The sequence below is a fragment of the Acinonyx jubatus genome, chromosome B3 (assembly GCF_027475565.1).
Source record: "Acinonyx jubatus isolate Ajub_Pintada_27869175 chromosome B3, VMU_Ajub_asm_v1.0, whole genome shotgun sequence".
In the NCBI taxonomy this organism is placed as follows: domain Eukaryota; kingdom Metazoa; phylum Chordata; class Mammalia; order Carnivora; family Felidae; genus Acinonyx; species Acinonyx jubatus.
Window position 1 is genome coordinate 72,814,473 of NC_069386.1, and position 25,051 is coordinate 72,839,523.

Consider the following 25,051-nt stretch of genomic DNA (forward strand, 5'->3'; position numbering starts at 1 on the left):
TCCAATCCTCTAATCACTAGGTTGTTCCACTGGCAACCAGTCCCCAGCCTCCAAGGGTGATCTCATTAGCACACAAAAAGACACTTATCACCATGGAGATCCCCAAGAGTTTTAGGAGCTCTGAGCCAAGAACTGGGGAAGATGATCAACTTTGTATTTCTTACATCACAACATCACAGCAAAGAGGGGGAGACAGAACAAGCAAAAACACATTTATAAAATGATATACCTAAGCCCAAACATATCAATAATTACATTAAAAAGAGTGACATATGTCTATATGCACTAATGCAGAAAAATCTCTATGACATATAATGTAAAAAACTAGTTACAAAACAAAATGTTATAATAACAAATTTTTAACATATTCCTATATATTCATGTACATGTATATTTTCAGCACAACACAAATGTATTTGAAAAGGTCTGGAAGTAGGGCATCTGGGTGGCTCAGTCAGTTAACTTCGGGCTTTGTGATGATCTCTTCGGCCCAGGTCATGATCTCACAGTTTGTGTTTGAGCCCCACGTCAGGCTCTGTGCTGACAGCTTGGAGCCTGGAGCCTGCTTCGGATTTTGTGTCTGCCTCTCTCTCTGCCCTCCCCAGCTCATGCTCGCACTCTGTCTCTGTCAAAAATAAACTTAAAAAAAAAAAAAATTTTTTTTTAAAGAAAAGGTCTGGAAGTATCTTCAAATTGAAATCATTCTTGAAAAGTCAGTGTGATTGGAGAGAAACAGTATCAAGAGGAACTTTTTTCTGTATAATTTTAATTTTTAGGACAAGAATGTATTTATGTATTACTTTGTCAATGAAAATAAATGAAATTGAATTAGATTTAAAAGAACATATTGTTTCACAGTGTGCTGGTGATACCATCTGGGAATCAGACATTTTTAGGTCCCCTGACTCAGGAATGTACCCAACTGTTATCAGCAGAATTTGTGAAATGGAGTTATCAGTGTTTCAATCTATGTCCTGTCTGTGCCATTTATCTTCTATTCCCATTCTTATTCCCCTTCCCAGATTTAAACCCTACAACCCAAGGGTGATGGGTTTGATCTTTCTTTCCTTCACCCACCCCAACATCATTACACTTTTCTAGAATTTAATATATTCAAAATTTTAAATATTCCTAGGTATGGCATTTATATTAAATATATTAAGCAGTCTTCCACTAACATTTTTAAAGTAACTTTAGAACAGTGTTTTTCAAATTGTAGGTCTTGATCAGTAGTGGGTCATAAAACTAATGTAGTAGGTCTCAATTCACATTTATTTCCAAGAAATGAAATAGAATAGAAAATATCCAAGTTAACTGAAACTGTAGTGAAGCTGAAAATTGTTTTGTGAAATGTTTGTTTCCTTGGTGTAGGTGTGTGTGGTTGTGTGTGTGAGGGGGGTTGGGGGGTGTGGAGGATGAGGGTAGGGCTGGGGGGGTGAGGGGTGGGGGTAGGGGTGTGTGTGAGGTGGCTGTAGAGGAGGGGATATGTGTGGGGTGGGGGTGTGTAGGGGTGGGGGGTAGGGATGGGGAGCGTGGATGTGTGTGTGGGGTGGGTTGCAGTAGAAAATGTACTTCTTTCTCTGGGTTGAGGTAAAGGAGGAAGCAGAAGGAAAAAGGTGAAAAAAACACTGTTTCAGTGAAAACATTTTATTTATTTATTTATTTATTTATTTATTTATTTATTTAAGAGGGGGAGAGAGAGAGTGAGTGAGAGTGATAGAGACAGAAAACATACTGTTAGTGCAGAGCCCCATGGGGGGCTTGATCCCAATGAACCATGAGATCCTGACCTGAGCCAAAATCAAGAGTCCGACATTTAACCCACTGAGTCAGTGAGGCAACCGTTAGTGAAAACATTTAAAAGGTACTTGATGCGGGTTGCCTGGGTGGCTCAGTCATTTAAGTATCAGACTCTTGATTTTGGCTCAGGTCAGGATCTCAAAGTCATGGGACTGAGCCTCACATAAGGCTCTGCACTGGGTGTGGAGCCTGCTTGGGATTCTCTCTCTGTCTCCCTCTGCCCCTCCCCCGCTCATGCTCTTCTGTTCTCTCTCTCTCTCTCAATAAATAAAAATTAAAAAAAAAAGAAATAAACTTGATGCAATTTACCTTTCCTTCTGATACTGGCACAATTGTAGATACTCAAACATTAAAGAAATGACTAGCCAAAAGATTCTTCTTTGTGGGGGCCTACAGATGTTAAGCAACTGAAATTTTTATGAACAATGCCATTTAGTCATTCTTTCATTCAACATTTATTTAGCATCTATTATGTGATAGGCCTCAGTGAAAGAATCTTTGGAAATTTCAGGGGGAGAAAACAAATCTCCTGCATAGAATAATGAACAAAAATAAATAAGGAGTTTGCATAGGGATTTATGCTGGTTTTGTTTTGGTTTTTTGTAAATGGATGTTTTTAGGATGTAGTCTAATTCTTTTTTTTTTTTTATGTTTATTTATTTATTTTTGAGAGAGCGAGCACAAGCTGAAGAGGGGCAGAGAGAGGGTGACACAAAATCCGAAGTGGGCTCCGGACTGTCATCACAAAGCCCAATGTGGGACTCAAAGTCACAAACTGTGAGATCATGACCTGAGCCAAAGTTGATGCTTAACTGACTGAGCCACTCAGGTGCCCCATAAGCTAGTTTTGTAATACAGATGTAGCACAGTGAGCAGAGGCATGACCCCTGAGAGAAAAAAGGAGCAATCAAGCATTCATACCCAGACTCCCTGTCTCTGCATGGAACAGGTGGGTGGCCAGAAAGGACTGTGGGAGAAGAATGGGTGCCATGGTGGAACCGCAGCTCCATGCAGCATAGACCCCCTGGGCCAGGATGTGGATCTGCTGGAGCCAGAAAAGATTCTCTTCACCAGGACAGCTGTGGCTCTTGCTTACAAGGCTGACTCAAAAGGGTGAGAAACCATGATGATTGGGACCATCATTTGGAGAGGTGAGTTTTGAAAATAAAGGAAAGGTGAGGGTAGTGAAGAAAGGGAGACAAACCCACAAGGGAGGTAATGTTGTAGGGATGTGGAAAAGAATTACTCCTGAGAATGGCCTGTGTCATGCCACCATTGTTCTCCCATGGTGACCCAAGGTGAGTCATTATGAGGTTGGCAAAATATGCCAGTTCGTAGCTGAGTTGAAAGATATAGAAAAGGGACGGTCTTGGAATGACTTCAGTGTGGGAAGACGAAAGAGTTCTGGAGACGGACGGGGGTGATGGTTGCACAGCAATGTGAATATACTTCATGCCCTTCTGAACCAAACACCTAAGAATCATGCTACAACAGCAACCATAAAAAAACAATGAGATCTTGCCATTTGTGAGAGCATGGTTCGACCTAGAGGGGATTATGCTAAGTGAAATAAGTCAGACTGAGAAAGACAAATACCATATAAATTCACTCATATGTGGACTCTAAAAAACAAAACAAACAAACAAACAAACAGAAAGCAGAATCAGACCTATAAATACAGAGAACCAATGGTTGCCAGAAGGAAGTGGGAGGATGGACAAAATGGAGAAGGGGAGTGGGAGACACAAGCTCCCAGTCATGTAATGAACAAGCCATGGGAATGAAAGGCACAGCATAGGGAAGAGACTCAATGATTTTTTAATAACTTTGCATGGTGACAGATGGCAGCTACACCATATGTGAGTACAACATAACAGAGACTTGTCTGATCACTGCGTTGTACATCTGAAACGAATGTAACACTGTATGTCAACTATACTGAAATTTTAAAAAACTTAATCATTACTATAGTAAATTTTATGTTCTATGTATCTTGCTACAACAACAAAAAAATAATAAGCTGAGGCTTGAAAGATGAAAGTGTAAGGCAGACAAGGAAGGGGGACACAAAGAGACTTTTAGGCAGGGGAATGGAATATGCAGCCTTGCGTGAAGTCTTTCGATTATGAGAAGAAGAAAAAAAAAAAAGGTCAGTGCCACTGGAGGGTGGTGTTGGCAGAAGGCAGGGGATAGGATGACAAATGAGGCTGGGAGGTAGTTACTCTTGGAACCAATCAGTCACTAAACCTCACAGACCAAACCAGAGAAATATACCCTGGATCCCTGCTGCCCCTGCTTTAATGGGGACCCTAAACAGTTTTTGGTGGTAGAAATAAAACCATCTCTTAACTGGGCCCCTCCTGCCTTCCAGTCTCCCCTCACTTGGCTACCAGTGGATGTGACCGCAGGCTCTGGAGGCAGATGGCTGGGCTCGAATCCTGGATTTACCACTTGCTAACTATGACCTTGGGCAAATCACTTGGCATTCTTAAATGGCCATGGGTAAGAGTGGCAAATATTAGTTCCTGTGCCATAGTGGTCTTGTGAAGACTCAAAAGCCAATACAAACATATATAAAACTCAGGCAACAAATTCAGGTCTACAAAAAATGCAACTTTATTCTCCTGTCATCAAACTTCTTATCTTAAGCAATCATTCTAATAGTTGCCAGAAAGTTAAGTTGTCAATACAAGGCATCCCCGAGGCTTTCATTTCAGAGACTTCCCAGAGCCATAGCATTGGTCTGGCAGAAGCCATCTGATCACACTCTTGAGAGCAGGACTGAGGGAGAGAGGTGACTTCCCTGAAGAACCGACAAGTGAGGGTGATGTGGGTCACGGAAAGGAAGAAAGACAGGGTGCCCCAATGAGCAAGTAACTGCTTTGGGCTCCTGGTAGGTTTTGCCAGATAAAATACAGAACTCTCAGTTAAATTTGAATTTTGGATAAACCATAAACAAGTTTTTAGTATGTGCGTGTTCCAAATATTGCAAGGGACATAATTTTACAAAAAAGATATTTATCATTTATCTGAAATTAAAATTTAACTGGATGTCCTGTATTTTTATCTGCTAAATCTGGCAACCTTAGCTACTGGGGCTCAGTCCCCATAAGAACCTCTCATGGGGTATGCTGCAGAGATGGAATATGACCCAGAGTTGTCCTCAGTGAAAGGTAAAGCAGATGGGAGTATTTATCCCCCCAGCCCCATTCACCCTTGTTTGAAGACTCCCCCAGCATTTCTGGCCTCCCTTGCTCCCAAGCTGAACATCCTCTGGTTGGCCAAAGCTGTCAGGTGTCGTCACCAGTGCTTGCCTTAGACTGCTGTCTGAGAATGCTGGGTGCTGCCACAATGGTCCTTACAATGTGACAAGGCACTGAGTCATTGCATCCCTATGTTTTCCTTTGGCCCCCAAGGCCAACTTACCCATATGTTTGTGCTAAAATATATATATAAATAAAAAAATATTTAGAAAGGAATTGTGGGCCCATGATAATGGACAAGAGTTCTTGCATGACACATACATTCACACCTGTTCTCTCGAGGAAGCAGTCCCCATCCCACCCAGACACTAGCAGTGGCCGTCTGTCCCTTTCCTTCGGTATCATCCACTGCAGTAATCTTAGACTACAGACAGCCACATCACGCATCAGCCAATCAGCCCATCTTAAGTAGAGGGCCTCAGTCAGGCTGGGATCCAGCAAAACAAAGAAGGCTATGAGAGGAGAGGCAGTAGGAACTGACTCTAGTTGCCTTGTTCCATTAGAAGTGACTGTCATTGTACAAGAAGGACCTCTGGTCACAGAGCTGGAGGAATTATCCAGAAGCTGCCTGGCCTGCTATATTAATCAATCTGTCAGGAGTGAGGGTTGCCCTCTACCACCCTGGGACCACCCTCTCGGAAGGCAAGGGGGCACTGCAGCATTGGTCATTAGTCAGGGCTCTCGGCAGAGGAGAAGCACCTCTGTATCCCAAGGAGAAAGGTCTTAGAAGCTTGCACAATGGTTGGAAGGTGTGGGGAAGCAATATGGAGACTGTGGCTGGTTCATGAAATCAGGAAGGGGGTTAGCCTAGGGAAGCTGCTGACAGTAATCCAGCTGTCTACACCAAAGCAGGTGCTTCTTAGGAGGTAGCTGGAGGCTACAGCAAATCATATGTCTACCATATGTCCAAGCATCTGTTCACAATGGCCAACAGAGACACTGACTTGTCTCCTGCCTTCCAAATGTCCTGTGTGTACCTTTGATCGGCAGACTGTAACTCAGAGGCATATAGGAAAGTGATAGGGGAGAACGGAGCTCCAGACTTCCCTACAGTGCCGAAGACAACGGGGAAAGGGACAGGGATGACACCAAGTTGACCAAGAAAACTTGGTGCAAATAAATTAAACCCATATACCCATATCAAGGGTGGAATGCACTCAGGATGCCATCAAAGCCCATGGCTCCTCATGTATTAGGGCAGAATCCCTAGAGCAAATTAAGCCCAGGCCAATGTGCTGGCTTTGTAATTCTGCCAGCTTCTATTTCCCTCTCAAATGTCAAACTGCCTGAAAGTCTCAGATATGGATCTACCACACACATAATTCCCATGTGGCACAGGCCTTCTTTCCCTCGGCCTGGTAGTGATCTCAAGTATGACTAGACTCTTCAAAGCCCGGGCCCAAGAGACCAAGGTCCAGAAAGAGAAAGGAGTTTTCTTCTCCCCCACCTAAGTACTCCCTAGGGCATCCCTTTGCAGGGCCCAGAGCCTCCCTGATAATTGACGTAAATACCCAAAGCCATCTGCTCTCGGTGACACCAGAGGGGTATGGCCTGAACCCATGGCTGCACAGGACAGCCACGTCATTGTGCAAACACATAACAAGTCACCATAGAAGACATAAGCATACACAGTAGCAGGGAGTTTATTTTGTTACTCTCTCAGAGGTCTCACAGGAAAGATGGTGGAAAATGAGCCCAAGAGAGGAAGGAGATTCAGAGGAGGAAGGTGAATTCAGGGGGCATGCTGAGATACAGCTGTCTGCAGAAGAGCCAGGCAGGTATTAGCGGCAATAGCTTTCTGGAGCCAGGATTCTGGGCATTCTTCTTGCTGAGAATGCACAGTAAGCTCACTCACCATCCTGCAAGTTCCTTAGTGTTCCAGATTCCCTCTTGTTCCTCCAGGAGTTTCCCACCCTAGGGGAGTCCCTGCGGATCTGTCTCATCTCTACCACCCCTTCCCCCATCTCCCCTGCCTTAACAATAGCCATTCACGGATGCACTGAGCATGTGCTAGGCCTAGGGTACTGAGTATGATAACTTGGTCATCAAAGACCAGCCACTTAATAAATATTAGTTGATTGAATTGAACTGATGGGAAAGGCTCAAGTTGATTAAATTATTTTTATTTAAAAAAAAAAATTTTTTAAAGAAATTTATTGTCAAATTGGTTTCCATACAACACTCAGTGCTCATACCAACAGGTGCCCTCCTCAATGCCCATCACCTACTTTCCCCTCTCTCCCACCCCCCAACAACCCTCAGTTTATTCTCAGTTATTAAGAGTCTCTTATGGTTTGGCTCCCTCCCTAACTTTTTTTTTTCCTTCCCCTCCCCCATGGTCTTCTGTTCAGTTTCTCAGGATCCACATAAGAGTGGATTTGGTATCTGTTCACACATATGGTATCTGTTCAAGTTGTTTAAATTATTATACCTTATGCTGTTTCCAGTCAGGGTCAGACTGAACCAAAAGCAGGAAGAGACCAGTTATGCCTGGGATGTAGGCCCTGTACTCTCAAAGTTCCCGTTTGTGCTGCCACATCCAAATCTACCAGCTAGCTGGTCCTAATCCACCAGCTAACTGCTGTGATGTCAAGAGAAGAATGACATCAGGTGACACCAAGGACTGTGGTCATTTCTAGAGGCATGAAGTTCTGGCTCGGGAGGAAGCAAGTCACTCCTCCCCCTCCCCTGCCATACACACTGGCCTGGTTATGCTTTCTCCATGCCTGAGACAAAATGTGGTTAGTAATCTTGGTCCTCTGCCTCCCTTTTAACTTGATTAGAAGGCCATCTCTGTGGTTCTGGTCTGGCTTTTCCTCCCTGAATATAATCAAGAGAAAAGATCCTTACTGGTCTCCACTGTAGGAAGGCAAACCCTAGAGGCCTGAGCTAGACTGAGACTGGCTAGGTTGAGCTCCCACTGTGAGCCTGGCCCTTGGAGGTACAGAAGCACTGACCATCTAGTACCTCTCTGCCTTTTTGGGCATCTGAAACTCACAGGACAGAACTGAGCAGGACAGAACTTGAAGGCTGTGATTGTGCTTTGTCATTATGTTGAGAATCCAAATCCCAGCCAATACCTGTTATCCCACTATGTCTTGATGGGAGCCTTAGAAATTGGAACTCAAGGCAAAGCTTACATGCTAACACTTTATTGAATGGCAAGGCAGAGAAAGTGAAGGACAAAGGGCAGTGAACGGGGGACGGAGGGCAAGCAAACTCAAGACGGTGTGTTGCAGAACTGTCCACAGCCTCACAGAGAACACTGACAGTTGCTCAGTCATGCACGACAATTGGGAGAGGCTGCAGAGAATCACAATGCTTCAGAACCATCTGTCTGGGACAGAAAGGACACAACTTTATCTGTCAGCTCCTGTCTCTTACTGGTCCAAGTTCACCCCAAGAGGTATGAACTCTCCTCTATTTCCTGGTTTGTTAGCAGCTTCTGGGGAAGCCAGAGCACTCCCCCCCCAGGTCTGATAGAATCAGGTTGATTTTCTAGAATTCTTGTGGTCATATAATATGGGACAAAGAACGACATAGTCTTGCTTCCCTTTGCTTTCACCATATTTTTTTAACTGAGCATAATATGGGGTGTGCTTGTGATGATATAAGAGTCTCCTCCAATAGATCCTTGGTCTAAAGTGTCTGGAGTTATTTCTCAAGTACTTGAAAGTACTTAAATTTTAAGTAACAGGAGAAAAATATTAAAGAATCTATTATTTTATAGTACATTTAGGTATTTTTAAATAATACGTATTAAAGAAAAAATTTTTTTAAGTACAAAGATGGGGCACCTGGGTGGCTCAGTCGGTTAAGCATCTGACTTCAGCTCAGGTCACGATCTCATGGGTCGTGAGCCCCACATCAGGCTTTGTGTTGACAGCTTGGAGCCTGGAGCTGCTTCAGATTCTGGGTCTCCCTCTCTCTCTGCCCCTCCCCCACTCATGCTCTGTCTCCATCTCAAAAATAAATAAATGTTAAAAAAAATTTTTTTTAAGTATAAAGATAACCACAAAGTGCCAGAGAGCTGGACACAAGCTCTTAACTCCCCTTTATTCTTTCCGTTGCTGCAGGAATAAGTGTCACGCAGGTGTAAACTGACACCACCTCCCTCAGCTGCACCACATCCCTCTTGCTCTCTTCCCAGTGTGTTCCTAATGCTATGGCATGGGACTCATGGGTAGTCTGAAACTGCAAGGAGGTTAACAAGCCCTGGGACAACCCTTAATCCATGGGGAAGGGAGCTGGTGGATAACTGATCCTGCTCCCAGCTTTTGAGTGGAGATTCAGTGGATCCCAGTGGCTCAAGCCCCAGCCTCCCACAGTATAATCTGGGAGACTATGTATAAGTGGCTCTTGAGGGTGTTGGACCAAGAGGAGAAAGACAACGTTGGACAGGGGGCAGTTTATGGATTTGGGAGCACTCTTCCATAACTCAAATTTAACATCCTAGCAAGGTCACCTAGTGCTGATTCTATACATTGCTGGGATGGCTCCTTGAAGCTTGGACATGACAATTAGCCTACAATAAGTGTGGTGAAGATGCTGGAACTGCTTGGCCAGTACTGAGAAAGGAGTCAGAGGCTCTGATAGGTGGGAATTTGAGAACAGAGTATTACATGAGGCCAGAGAACTACCACCTAGCGTCCCAAGCCAAAGTGTGAGTCACTAACGGGGCTTGACTGAGAGTTCTGCATCAATAGCTAATAGCTATAGTGTCCTGTGGTCAATAGAGATAAACATCCAAGTAGAGTGTTATTTGTCCTGTATAATTCAGCAGGGAGTGTGGGGTGGGGTGGAGGAAGGAAGAGGGAAGAACTGTTGAGCAATCACCACAGCGAAAAATCACAATCACTTATTAGTTTCTAGACCCAAAGCCCATTGATTGAAGGGATGACCCATTGTGGAAAGACATGCCATAGCATGCAAACATACATAAGTATTTCCTAAATTCTTCCCCAGTAGGAAATGCAACCATTTACAAAAAGAAAAAAAAAAGGCACTGACAAAAAGGGAATACCCACAACTTTTGAGAGCTATTGAATTCAAGCGGTGAGCTGACACTGAACCAGGGAATCCAAAATACCATCACGGTACTCCTGTTAGAGGGGGAGAACATCTGCTGTAGAGAAGCATTATGGAGGCCAGGTGATATATTGGTGACCACCACCTCACTGTGTCGCCCTTCAGGACAGTGGTGAGGGATGTTCTCCCAGCGGACAGTTCTTCAAACAATACTCTTGGATGTCAATTTGATATAGACAGAGAAGTGTCATGAGGTAAGATTCTTGGATGATGAATGGCCTGCCTAGTTGGTCAGGGACCTGGAGGTCCCTGTTCATTGTTCTTTGTTCAGCCCTTCCAGAGCAAACTGTCTCAACAACTCTCCTTTTCTTCCTTCACTGAAGATATTTTAATCAATGATCTCAAGACTAAAATATCTAATCTTCCAAGCCACGAAAGACTGGCCAATTTGTGAAAAAATGTAGAATTTCTAGTTGGTAATGACAAAACAAACTGAGACAGAGTATTCAAAACGCGGACAATAAAAGGAGTAATTTCTTCAACGTATGGAAGTGAGGCAAGTGGAAAGCATTAACAGCAATGTAGTAATGTACTATGAACTGAAGTACCACATTGTGGTTTAAGGGGCCATTCTACATGTCACAAAGTGGCAAATCTAAGTACAACCCAAATTTTTATATACAAACTTGAAAAATTATAACAAGTTATGAAGTATTGAAAGACATGGTTGATAGTGGGAAAAATGCAAAAGATTCTCAAGCATTCTGTAAGGAGGAAGACAACAGAAACATGTGGCCCCCATGGAAAATCTCTTACTTGAAATGGATGACAAACTGGCATTCAATTTGAACAAAATGTCTCCTAAAATAATCCAATCCCATATAGTAAGTTCATATTTCCCAAACAAATTTCTGATGAGAATTAGGTTCTCAGGGGTAAAAGGCTCTGACTTGGCTGACATGACATCATCAACCCTTTAGTTGGTAAATTTACGGGAGCAAAATATCCTGCCACAAATCCATTTCAGTAAATTTATAAGCTGGGGCATTTGCCAATGGTCCGAACATCATGAGTAAGAGGACAGTGAGGACCTGGGCCTGCTAAGCTAAAGACTTCAGACTGGTAGTAATCCTACTAAGGTAAGATGTTTCAGGAATCCCAGCGCCAAGCAGAGCAGGTGGTCCCACGTGCTCATGACTTCTCCCTTGGAGATATTTTAGTTCATTCTGTTGCTGTTATGAAAGAAGGCAGGAAGTCCAGGCTCTCTTTCCAGCCACATGCCTTTCCCATCAGATGGAAGTACAGCTTCTTCACATAGGGGAATGGCCAGTGAGGCTTTGCAGAGGTAAGAAAGGTGACAGGAGTAAGCACTGACGATAGTGAAAAGGGACAGGAAGAGGATAACCACTCTGAACCTCTTCTTTGTATTTGTTTTATGGGCCACATTCATATAAACCAAAATACATTTTCAGGTGATTCTGAAAGATGAAATGGTAATCCCAAGGGCTTTCAGGTACAATGACCAAGTACGTGTCACAATATCTGAAGGAGTAACTGTAACAGTGCCAAAGTCTCCGTGGACTATGAGAAAGGAGTATCTCTGTATATTGGGTGTGTATGGACATAAGGATTGGGGCCAGTAGAGTTCTTCTCTAGGGGAGACACTAGAAGACATTTGTATTAGTTGCCCTGAGACAAGTTCTAGGACATTTGACCACTACAGTGGATTATTATCTAATATAAATTCAAATATTTGAAAGTACAAGATGTCAAGAACATGATTCATGCCATCAACTCCAAACATCCTTGCAGTAGAAAACAAATATTCATACCCTCTGTGCCTGAGACTGAGCAGTGGAAGACAGGAAGTTTTCCCAATACTACCTATTTACAAGCTATAACAGAAGAACACAGATTCTCTTCCTTCCTCTAAAACTAGATCTGTGTCCCCCTCTGACACACTCTCTTAGTACACGGGCACCTCCTTTCTCCTCCTCCCCTTTCCCTTCCTCAAACAGACCCCTAGACTGGCAGTATGTCAATGAGATGTGTTTTGCAGACCCAAACAATTGTTTTTAAAGTTGAATTGGTTGTCAACATTTTAGAAAGCACATAAACCCCCACAAAACTCTAGATTTCCAGCCCATTTTATTTTTTAGAATACCTGCCTGACCCCTCTGAAATATTAAAGTTTGAAATCTCTACCCCTGTGGCCGTGTTTGCCTCACCCAAAAGACAAAGTCTGCCTTGTTGTTTTGTTTTGGTTTTTTTTCCTACTTACTGTTAGCATCATAGACCATTGGGATGGGACAAGACTCCAGAATATTTGTCATCACTCTTTACTTCTTTTAACAGATGAGGAAATTGATGGGTAGGAGATCAGAGAACATGGTCAAGGTTATACACTGATTGGGAGTAAAAGCAGGGGAGAGTTTAGAACCTTGTTTTCTGAGTCCATAGCATGTTCCTTAATGTACCCATCATGTTTCAGAGGTGGGAAGTAAGGAAACATTTTTCATATCTCTCTTCATCTGTTATATCCATTTGACATCTGCTGTGCCCCAACCCAAAGCTACCTTTGCTGCCAAATTTAGGCACCAATAATCTACCAGCATATGGCCCACTATTGGGTAATTAAGCAATTATTTTTAGATGTAACCCAGATATTCCTACCTTCTCTAGCTACCAGGGATCATGCTTCCCTTGGTATGAGAACCCTGAATCCCCATCCTGCTTACTTATAGAAAAATCCCATCTTTTACCAGGTTTCCAAAACCTTCCTAAATATTTCTGATTATGCCCGAAGAATGCTTAAAGATGCCACAAATCCATCCCAATTGTCCCTTGTCCCCCTTGCCTGTGTCTGGACTCCTGCCCATCTCTGCCACAGGTCCGTCTTTTCATATTATCACTAGCTTGTCCACATAGATAATTCTCCCCTCAAATCACTTTCTTCCAAGTCTGTGTCTCTGTCCACTATTACATTCCTCAGATATAACACAAAATTATTCCTCAGGTATAATTTCACAAAACTATGCTTTTTATGAAAACAAGATCCAGTAACACTGCAGAAAAGAAAATGTAAACTAGTAACTAGTTGCATCTTCTCTAGATTCCCTAGGTTAACCATTCAGAGGAGATTACCCATTGACCAGTGCTCTTCTTTGCACCCCCACCCCCCACCCCGCCCACCTGCAGTACAGTTGCAGGGGCCAATGATTTCTCTGCCTGGGAACTAGACCTTCTAGCTCCTCCGAGCCCAGTGAAAAAGAAAATCTAAGTTTAAGGCCAGCTTTCCACCAAATATGGTCATCTGCAGTAAGAAGTCTACCCACAAGGAAAACAAACTGCAGAGTTACTTGCTTAAGTTTGTTTCTTTGCTCTCTTGTACCTCTCCACTCCAGAATGGTATTTTAGCCTGGCTTCGCAGAATCAAAAAGCCCACTGAAATTTTTTCACAATATCAAACAAGCAAGCCCTCTGCTTCCCAAAGATGAATTCTAACTTGCACCTTTAACAGAACAGAAAAATTGCTGGCATTTTAAAATATTTTCCTTTATACTTCTAGCCAATTAGTTCTGTTGTTGTTGTTGCTTTTCAATTTAGGGTTTGAACCTTAACTAGAAGAACCAAGAAAAAAACGTCTTATACAATTTCCTGGGAAGCGAAAGTTTATATTTTTAATATTTCAAGGTCAACATGGTTTGTGGGGAGTGAGTGATCCCTGAAAGAAATAATCAATAAGGTGGACTTAGTTAAAATAAAAAATTTCTGCTCCACAAAACACAATATCAAGAGAATTAGAAGACAAGGCACCCACTGGGAGAAAATATTTGCAAAAGCACATCTGATAGAGGACTGTTATCCAAAATATACAAAGAACTCTTAAAATTCAACAGTAAGAAAACAAACAACCCAATTAAAAATGGGCCAGGGAGGAGCCAAGATGGCAGAACAGCATGGAAGTTTTTTGTGTGTCTCGCGTGCATGAAATACAGCCAGATCAACATTAAACCATCCTGCACACCTAGAAAACTGATGTGAGGATTAACACAATAATCTGCACAACCTGAACCACAGAACTCACCAGGTACACGGTGCGGAGAGGTGAACCGGGGGAGAGAGAAGCCATGGAAGACAGGGGCAGTTTTTGCACGTGGAGAAAGGACTGAGCCGGTGGGGAGAATATGGGAAAAGCACCTCCCCCCCCCCCCACAAAAGCAGTTGGAGAGAAAGTGGAAAAGCTGAAACAGCCGCAGGGACTGAACTAAAAAAGGAGAAAGGAAAGGGTTTAAGTTCCATTAAGACTCTATAAACGGGGAGCGCAAAGCCTGAAACTCCACAGCTCAATACCTGGTGGTGCTCTGGTGGGAAGGGCGAATCCCCAGGAGCCGAGTGAAGTCTGGTGGTCTTCAGGCCACGTGGGGACAGGTGATTTTCCTGCTGGGAGCACATCTGGTAGAGGCTGTGTGGCCCCCACAGGAAAAGGCCCCAGTGAACCCGGGAGAACAACCACATTTGCTGGCGCTGGAACAAAGTCATTGGGGGTGAAGCCTGATGCCAGATGCATGCTGTGATTTGCCATAATCCCTGAAACACTGCTGCTATACTATCTCACAAACTTTTTCTGGGGTGGGCTGGTACCCGGCCATAGTCTCTGGGCACCAGCAGCAGCCCGGTCCCGCAAATATTCCTGGGTGCAGCTGGCAGACGGCCATTTCTCGGTGAGACCCTCCCGCAGGAGGGCAGAACGGGTCAAAACCGCAGTCCCTCACAAGTAAGGGGCCGGGGGAAAACAGCTGCACCGGAGACAAAAATAAGGAGGGAGGTGCTGCCTGGGGCTTGGTCAGGGACAGTGTAAAAGCGCGGAGTGGACGGAAGACAAAGGATGGGTGCGCTATTGCTGGGGCGGGGAGAGCACAGTTCCAATACTAGAGAACGGGTAGCTGGGCGGCGCCATGTTCATCGGTCCCGCGCATGCGCATACGCACCTACAAGCGCCACAAGAATCTACCCCAGTAAGCTAAGCAGCGCCATCTACTGGAGAACAAAGTTGTTACACTAAGCCCCGCCCAACTAGGCCAACCTCTCTCTTCAGGAACAAAAGTTTCTCCGCCTGCTTAGTTTATGGACTATAAAGCATTTCATAGTTTGACTTCTAGGGGAAAACGAAGTAATTTCAGTAGTATTTCAGTCTGTTCGCCGGTCCATCTACACAACTTTGTTTCTCTTCTTTTTTTTCTTTTTATTTCTCTTTTGTATTTCTTTTCTTTTTCCTGAATACAGAAAGAGAAAAAATTCATTTTTATTTCCAGTTTTTATTAAAAATATTTTTCTTTAATTTTTTTCCACTATATTTTTTACTTTTGTGTAAATTTTTTCAAATTCTATTTTACTCCCATCATCTCATTTTAGTCTACTTCAGTGTATTCAATTTTCAAATTCTCAAACGATTTCCTTTTTTTCTCCCCTCCTTTTTTTTCCTCTAATCTCTTAAACCACTTTCAACACCCAGACCAAAACACACCTAGGATCTACCATCATTTATTTGATTTGTGTGTGTGTGTGTTTTTAATTTTTTAATTTTAATATTTTTAAAATTTTAATTGTTTTTAATTTTAGGTTTTTTTTACCTCATTATTTCCTTTTCTCCCTTCAAAATGACGAAATGAAGTAATTCACCCCAAAAGAAAGAGCAGGAAGAAACGACAGCCAGGGACTTAACTAACACAGACACAAGCAACATGTCTGAACCAGAATTTAGAATCATGATAATAAGAATACTAGCAGGAGTCGAAAATAGATTAGAATCCTTTTCTGTGTAGATAAAAGAAGTAAAATCTAGTCAGAATGAAATAAAAAATGCTATAACTGAGCTGCAATCTCAGTTGCCACGGCGGCAAGGATGGATGAGGCAGAGAATCTGTGACATAGAGGACAAACTTATGGAGAATAATGAAGCAGAAAAAAAGAGGGAGACTAAGGCAAAAAAGCACGATTTAAGAATTAGAGAAATCAGTGACTCATTAAAAAGGAGCAACATCAGAATCATAGGGGTCTCAGAAGATGAAGAGAGATAAAAGGGGTAGAAGGGTTATGAAAGCAAATCATAGCAGAAAACTTTCCTAATCTGGGGAAAGACACAGACATCAAAATCCAGGAAGCACAGAGGACCCCCATTAGATTCAACAAAAACCGATCATCAACAAGGCATATCACAGTCAACTTCACAAAATACTCAGGCAAGAAAGAATCATGAAAGCAGCAAGAGAAAAAAAGTCCTTAACCTGCAAGGGAAGACAGATCAGGCTTTCAGCAGACCTGTCCACGGAAACTTGGCAGGCCAGAAAGGAGTGGCAGGATATATTCAATGTGCTGAATCAGAAATATATGCAGCCAAGAATTCTTTATCCAGCAAGGCTGTCATTCAAAATAGGAGAGATTAAAAGTTTCCCAGACAAACAAAAATTAAAGGAGTTTCTGACCACTAAACCAACCCTGCAAGAAATTTTAAGGGGGACTCTCTGAGGGGAGAAAAGATGAAAATAAATAAGTAAATAAATGAATAAATGAATGAATAAATAAATAAATAAATAAATACCAAAAGCAACAAAGACTAGAAACGACCAGAGAACACCACCAGAAACTCCAACTCTACAAGCAACATAATGGCAATAAATTCATATCTTTCAGGACTCACTCTAAAGTCAGTGGACTAAATGCTCCAATCAAAAGACATAGGGTAACAGAATGGATAAGAAAACAAGATCCATCTATATGCTGTTTACAAGAGATCCACCTTAGACCTAAAGACACCTTCAGATTGAAAGTAAGGGGAAGGAGAACCATCTATCATGCTAATGGTTGACAAAAGAAAGCCAGAGTAGCCATGCTTATATCACAAAATCTAGACCTTAAAATAAAGACTGTTACAAGAGATGAAGAAGGGCATTATATCATAATTAAGGGGTCTATCCACCAAGAAGACCTAACAATTGTAAACATTTATGTGCCAAATGTGGCAGCACGCAAATATATAAGTCAATTAATCACAAACATAAAGAAACTCATTGATAATAATACCGTAATAGTACGGGACTTCAACACTCCACTTATAGCAATGCACAGATCATCTAGTCAGAAAATCAACAAGGAAACAATGGCTTTGAATGACACACTGGACCAGATAGATTTAACAGATATATTCAGAACATTTCATCCTAAAGCAGCAGAATATACATTCTTCTCCAGTGCAATGGAATATTCTCCAGAATAGACAACATACTGGGACACATCAGGCCTCAACAAGTACAAAAAGATGGAGATGATACCGTGCATATTTTTAGACCACAATGCTATGAAGCTCAAAATCAACCACAAGAAAAAATTTGGAAAAGTAACAAATACTTGGAGACAAGAACATCATCCTACTAGAGAATGAATGGGCTAACCAACAAGTTAAAGAGGAAATTAAAAAGTACATGGAAACCAATGAAAATGATAACACCACAACCCAAAACCTCCGGGACACAGCAAAGGCAGTCATAAGAGGAAAGTATATAGCAATCCAGGCCTTCGTAAAGAAGGAAGAAAGGTCTCAGGTACACAACCTAAACTTACACCTTAAAAAGCTGGAAAAAGAACAGCAAATAAAACCCAAAACCAGCAGAAGACAAGAAATAATAAAGATTACAGCAGAAATTAATGCTATCAAAATGAAAAAAAGAAAAAAAAAAACAGTAGAACAGATCAATGAAACCAGAAGCTGGTTCTTTGAAAGAATTAACAAAATTGATATACCACTAGCCAGTCTGATCAAAAAGAAAAAGGAAAGGACCCAAATAAGTAAAATCAAGAATGAAAGAGTAGAAATCACAACCAACACAGCAGAAATAAAAACAATAATAAGAGAATATTATGATAAATTATACACCAATAAAATGGGCAATCTGGAAGAAATGGACAAATTCCTAGAAACATATACATTACCAAAACTGAAACAGGAAGAAATAGAAAATTTGAATAGACCCATAACCAGTAAGGAAATCAAATTAGTAATAAAAAAATCTCCCAAGAAACAAGAGTCCAAGGCCAGATGGCTTTCCGGGGGAATTCTACCAAACATTTAAGGAAGAGTTAACATCTATTCTCTTGAAGCTATTCCAAAAATAGAAATGGAAGGAAAACTTCCAAACTCTTTCTATGAAGGCAGCATTACCTTGATTTCAAAACCAGACAAAGACCACACTAAAAAGGAGAAATTTCCCTGATGAACATGGATGCAAAAATCCTCAATAAGATATTAGCCAACCGGCACCAACAATACATTAAAAAAATTATTCACCATGACCAAGTGGGATTTATACCTGGGATGCAGGGCTGGTTCAATATCTGCAAAACAATCAATGTGATTCATCACATCAATAAAAGAAAGGACAAGAACCACATGATCCTCTCAATAGATGCAGAGAAAGCATTTGACAAAATACAACATCCTTTCTTTAAAAACCTTCAAGAAAGTAGGGATAGAAGGATCATACCCCAAGATCATAAAAGCCATATATGAAAGACCCAATGCTAATATCATCCTCAATGGGGAAAAGCTGAGAGGTTTCCCCCTAAGGTCAGGAACAAGACAGGGATGTCCACTGTCACCACTGTTATTCAACATAGTATTGGAAGTCTTAACCTCTGCAATCAGACAACACAAAGAAATAAAAGGCATCCAAATCGGCCAGGAGGAGGTCAAACTTTCACACTTTGCAGATGACAGGATACTGTATATGGAAAACCCAAAATATTCTACCAAAAAACTGTTTGAACTGATTCATGAATTCAGCAAAGTTGCAGGATATAAAATCAATGCACAAAAAAATTGGTTGCCTTCCTGTACACCAACAATGAAACAACAGAAAGAGAAATCAAGGAATCCATCCTATTTACAATTGCACCAAAAACCATAAAGTACCCAGGAATAAATCTAACCAAAGAGGTGAAAAATCTATACACTGAAAACTATAGAAAGCTTATGAAAGAAATTGAAGAAGACACACAAAAAAATGGAAAAATATTCCAGGCTCCTGGATAAAAAGGACAAATATTGTTAAAATGTCAATACTATCCAAAGCAATCTATATATTCAATACAATCCCTATCAAATTAACACCAGCATTCTTCACAAAGCTAGAACAAGCAATCCTAAAATTTGTATGGAACCAGAAAAGACCCCAAATAGCCAAAGCAATCTTGAAAAAGAAAACCAAAGCAAGAGGCATCACAACCCCAGAGTTCAAGCTGTATTACAAAGCTATAATTATCAAGACAGTATGGTACTGGCACAAAAACAGACATTCAGATCAATGGAACAGAATAGAGAACCCAGAAATGGACCCACAAACATATGGGCAACTAATCTTTGACAAAGTAGGAAAGAATATCCAATGGAATAAAGACAGTCTCTCCAGCAAGTGGTGCTGGGAAAACTGGACAGCGACATGCAGAAAAATGAACCTGGACCACTTTCTTACACCAGACACAAAAATAAACTCAAAATGGATGAAAGACCTAAATGTAAGATAGGAAGCATCAAAATCCTCGAGGAGAAAGCAGGCAAAAACCTCTTTGATCTTGGCCGCAGCAACTTCTTACTCAACACGTCTCCAGAGGCAAGGGAAACAAAAGCAAAAATGAACTATTGGGACCTGATCAAAATAAAAAGCTTCTGCACAGCAAAGGAAACAATCAGCAAAACTAAAAGGCAACCAACAGAATAGGAGAAGATATTTGCAAACAACATATCAGACAAAGGGTTACTATCCAAAATCTATAAAGAACTTATCAAACTCAACACCCAAAAAACAAATAATCCAGTGAAGAAATGGGCAAAAGACATGAATAGACACTTCTCCAAAGAAGGCATCCAGATGGCCAACCGACACATGAAAAAATGCTCAACATCACTCATCATCAGGGAAATACAAATCAAAACCACAGTGAGATACCACCTCACACCTGTCAGAATGGCTAACATTAACAACTCAGGCAACAATAGATGTTGGCGAGGATGCAGAGAAAGGATCTCTTTTGGACTGCTGGTGGGAATGCAAACTGGTGCAGCCACTCTGGAAAACAGTATGGAGGTTCCTCAAAAAATTAAAAATAGAACTACCCTACAACCCAGCAATTGTACTACTAGGTATTTATCCACGAGATACAGGTATGCTATTTCCAAGATACACATGCACCCCCATATTTATAGCAGCACTATCAACAATAGCCAAAGTATGGAAAGAGCCCAAATGTCCACTGATGGATGAATGGATAAAGAAGATGTGGTATATATATATATATATACACACACACACACACACACACACACACACACACACACACACAATGGAGTATTACTCGGCAATCAAAAAGAATGAAATCTTGCCATTTGCAACTACATGGATGGAACTAGAGGTTATTATGCTAAGTGAAATTAGTCAGAGAAAGACAAATATCACATGACTTCACTCATATGAGGACTTTTAAGACACAGAACAGATGAACACAAGGGAAGGGAAGCAAAAGTAATGTAAAAACAGGGAGGGGGACAAAACATAAGAGACTCTTAAGTATGGAGAACAGAGGGTTACTGGAGGGGTTGTGGGAGGGGGGAGGGGCTAAATGGGTAAGGGGCATTAAGGAATCTACCCCTGAAATCATTATTGCACTATATGTTAACTAACTGGTATGTAATTTTTTTTTAATTTATATTAAATTTTTAAAAAACATTAAAAAAAATAAAGTTGAAAAATCTAAAAAAGAAAAAAAAACAAAATGGACCAAAGATCTTAACAGACCCCTCACCAAAGAAGATATACAGAAGGCAAATAAGCAAATGAAAAGATGCTCCACATCGTGTATCATCAGGGAAATGCAAATTAAAACAATGAGACACCACTATACACCTTTTAAAATGGCCAAAATCTGGAACACTGACAATAGCAAATGCTGGAAGGATATGGGATAACAGGAACTCTCATTGCTGGAAGACCGCAAAATGGAACAGCCACTTTGGAAGACAGTTTGGCAGTCGCTTGCAAAACTAAACATACTCTTACGATATGATCCAGCAACTGTACTCCTTGATATTTACCCAGAGGAGCTGAAAAGTTATGTCCACACAAAAACTTGACCATAGGTGTTTAAAGCAGTTTATTTATTATTGCCAAAACTTGGAAGCAACCAAGATGTTCTTCTGTAGGTGAATGGATAAATAAACAGTGGCATATCCAGACAATGGAATATTAGCCAGTGTTAAAAAGAAATGAGCTATCAATTTATAAAAAGGCAGGAAGGATCCTTAGAGGAATATTACTAAAGGAAAGAAGCCAATTTGAAAAGGCTACATACTGTATAATTCCAATAATAGGACATTCTGGGGGCGCCTGGGTGGCTCAGTCGGTTAAGCGTTGGACTTCGGCTCAGGTCATGATCTCACAGTTTGTGAGTTTGAGCCCCACATCAGGTTCCATGCTGATAGCTCAGAGCCTGGAGCCTACTTTGGGTTCTGTCTCCCTCTCTCTCTGCCCCTCCCCCATTCATGCTCTGTCTCTCTATCTCCCTCAAAATTAAATAAACAGTAAGAAAAAAATTTTTTTTTAAATAGGACATTCTGGAAAAGGCAAAACTATGGAGATAATAAAAAGATCAGTAGTTGTCAGGGCTTAAGGGTTGGGAGAGATATGAACAGGCAGAGCACAGAGAATTTTTAGGGCAATGAAAATACTCTATATGACATTATAATGATGGATACATATCATATTTTTGTCCAAATCCGTTAAATGTACAACACCAAGAGTTAACTCTAAGGTAAACCACGGACTTTGGGTGCTTAGAATGTGTCAAGGTAGGTTCATCTTTGGATGAAAAAAAAAAGTAACATTATGATAAGTGAGGCTGATAATTGGAGAGGCCATGCAAGTGTGGGGTCAGAAGCTATATACAAAATCTCTGATTCTTCCTCTCAACCTCATTGTAAACCTAAAACTGCTCTAAAAAAATAAAATCTTTTTTTAAAAAAACCAACCAATATAATTCACCATATGATTCAAGGAGAAAAATCACACTATAAAAATTAATGTAGAAAAATCATTTGCTAGAATTCAACATTTATTCATGACAAATAGCAAACTAAGAATAAAACTTCCTTAACCTCATAAATAGTACCTACAAAAAAAAAAAAAGAAAAACAACACACAGATAATGAAGCCATTTGAAAGCTTTCCATTTGAAGTCAGAATAAGATAGATACCTGATATTATCACTTCTATTTGAAATTATAATAGAAAAAGTAGAAGGCAAAAATAGATAAATATGAAATATGATATGGTCAAATGTATCAACCGTTCCTTTTATGGCTTCAGTTATTGAGTCATGCTTAGGAAAGTGTCACACATTAAGAATATTTTTCAAAATATGTTTTTTCTTATGTTTTCCTCTAGTACTTTTATAGTTTCATTTTTATGCCAACTTGACTTAGGCGTAATTAATTTTGCTACAAAAAAATGAAGTAGTGATCCAGCTTTCTTGTTTTTTCTAATCTCTAGCCTCTGGAAGAACTGAAAACATAAGGGGGCTAGAGATTTTATTTTTCTTTCTTTTAAAAAAAATTTTTTTTTAATGTCTATTTTTGAAGGAGAAAGAGACAGAGCGTGAGCAGGGGAGGGGCAGAGAGAGAGGGAGACAGAATCCAAAGCAGGCTCCAAGTTCTGAGCTGTCCGCACAGAGCCTGATGTGGGCTCAAACTCATGAGAGCATGGCCTGAGCCAAAGTCCGACCCTTAACCAACTGAGACACCCAGGTGCCCCGAGATTTTACTTTTCATTTGATATTTTTCTGGATTATTTCATTTTTTATTTAAAAAAAAATTTTTTTTTTTAAGTAGGCTCCATTCCCAGCGTGGAGCCCAACACAGGGCCTGAACTCATGACACTGAGATCAGGACCTGAGCTGAGATCAAGAATCTGACGCTTAACTGACTATGACACCCAGGTGCCCCATGGGCTATTTCATTTTTAAAACTGGATATATATATCTTTTATAATTTTTAAACCCAATTTTTAAAAACGATTCCCATGCTTTTCATATTCTTTACTTGAATGTGGCTAATCTAAGATTTTACATCCCCTGTGACAGTTTTAAAAAGTTTTTTCCATACCTCCTCTCACATGATGGATCTACTAGTTCCCCTGACTCCTTTCATTAGCCCTCCTACTAATGTGAATGCTGAGAACATGTAGATGAGAGAGATCCGGATGGAAGTCAGGTGGAGGAGAATGAGTCAGGTAGAGGTAGGGGGCCAGAATGCAGACACCATGTCCTAAATCAGGAGTGGGAGGTGCATGCTATTTCCATGGACATGAAACAAAGGCAGAGCTAGGACCTTTCCCCAGATTTTTTCTGCAGGGAGCCCAGAAGGCCAACTTCAGCATGGTTGACATGCTCAAAGGTTGTGCTAACTCAGGAAGAAAGATGCATCCAGAAGAACTGAGAAAATTTTCCATGAGACACATAAATTCACCTCCTCTTGATGAAGCAAGCAGTTGCATAGGACTAAGAGTCATGGGAACAGGCCCCTGCAACTGCATGCAGTAACATTCATTCTAGTTAAACAGCAGAAAACCCTAAATCCCAAGGTAGTGGAGTGGTTTGAAACATGTGAAGCACTTGAGTCAGCTGGAGCTTCAGTGCAGAGAAGAGGATGTTTGTGACAGAGGATTAAAGCATTTAGCTCTATTGTCTTATTCTTCTCAGAAGCTGGTTTTGGTACAATGTGGTCTCAGGTCACAGAGCTGAAAAAATGAATCATCAAGAAAGTGCCCCAGTTGTGGTGGCACTAGATGTGGCCTCAGCACCCATAACAACACTGGTGAATTTGTGGACCTGTACATTCAGCAGAAATGGTCAGCCAGCAACCACATCATCGGCACGAAGGGCCATGTGTCCATCCTGATGAATTAGGCCAAGGTTGACAAGCTGATGGGCAGGTTCCAAAGCCAGATTAAACCCTATGCTATCTGTGGGGCCATTCACAGGATGAATGCGTCAGATGACTTCATTCTCCAACTACCCAAGGCCAACAGCTCTCATTCTGACTGGAGAGGATCACAGATGTGGAATATTTGTCAATAAATAAATAGTGAGACACCCTCCGCCAACAAAAGACAAGAAACTGCTCAGTTCATCACACTAACAAATATTCCAGGAATAATGAGAGACACCCTTCCCCAGACTACAACCATTAGCAGCAGACAGGAGGAGGTGAGTGAATAGTACACAGAAGCAAAGGCCACACCAAGGAGAGGTAAACAGGAACTCATCAAGTCCCAGGGTTTTACATTTATTGGTAAAGCTCCTTATTGACAATAATGGTAAAGAAGCAGGAAGCACAGGAATAGCAGGAAGCAGGAGCAGGAATATCAGATGTGTTGATAATTCAGGCAGCCACTAAATGGTTTATAACTCAGCACCTATTGGGGTCAGATTTATGCTTGGACCCCAGCCTGGCCAGGCTCAGGCTACCTCAGGCCTCAGATACCCACCCTCTCTCTGCAGTGACGATGATCAGCAAGGATCTGTTTGGTTGATCCAGAGAAGCAAGGCCAGGTCAACACACACAGAGACAAACAGAATCAAACAGGGGGCTGAGGACTGCTGTAATTAACCCTGGGTTGGCTCAAACACAGGGAATCATCACCAGGCCCATGTGCAAGGCTGGCAAGGGAAAAAGTTGCCACCTTTAAGCCAGAACTCCATGCTTCTATAGTTGACCACAGTTCTTCATGTTCTGTGGACTCACTGTACCACAGCCAGATTCCAAAGGATAAGGATTTCTGGTGGCATCTCTGGGCACAGGCAGAACTGAAAGTCTCTTCTTGCCTTTAGCTCAGTCTGACCCCTGAGACTGGCTT

The 25,051-nt window shown here is 41.4% G+C and overlaps 1 long non-coding RNA gene across 12 annotated transcripts in view; it reads right to left on the reverse strand.

Annotated features, from left to right (window-relative positions):
* The window catches only part of LOC106979463 (uncharacterized), a 256,270-nt gene that overhangs the window by 170,208 nt on the left and 61,011 nt on the right, over positions 1–25,051 (reverse strand). For 2 of the 12 annotated variants that reach the window (XR_008299297.1, XR_008299296.1), the window contains exon 6: positions 14,445–15,367. The exons of the other annotated variants lie outside the window; for them this stretch is intronic. This is a non-coding gene — a long non-coding RNA (uncharacterized LOC106979463). The remainder of the gene's footprint in view (positions 1–14,444; positions 15,368–25,051) is intronic. 12 annotated transcript variants of the gene reach the window in all.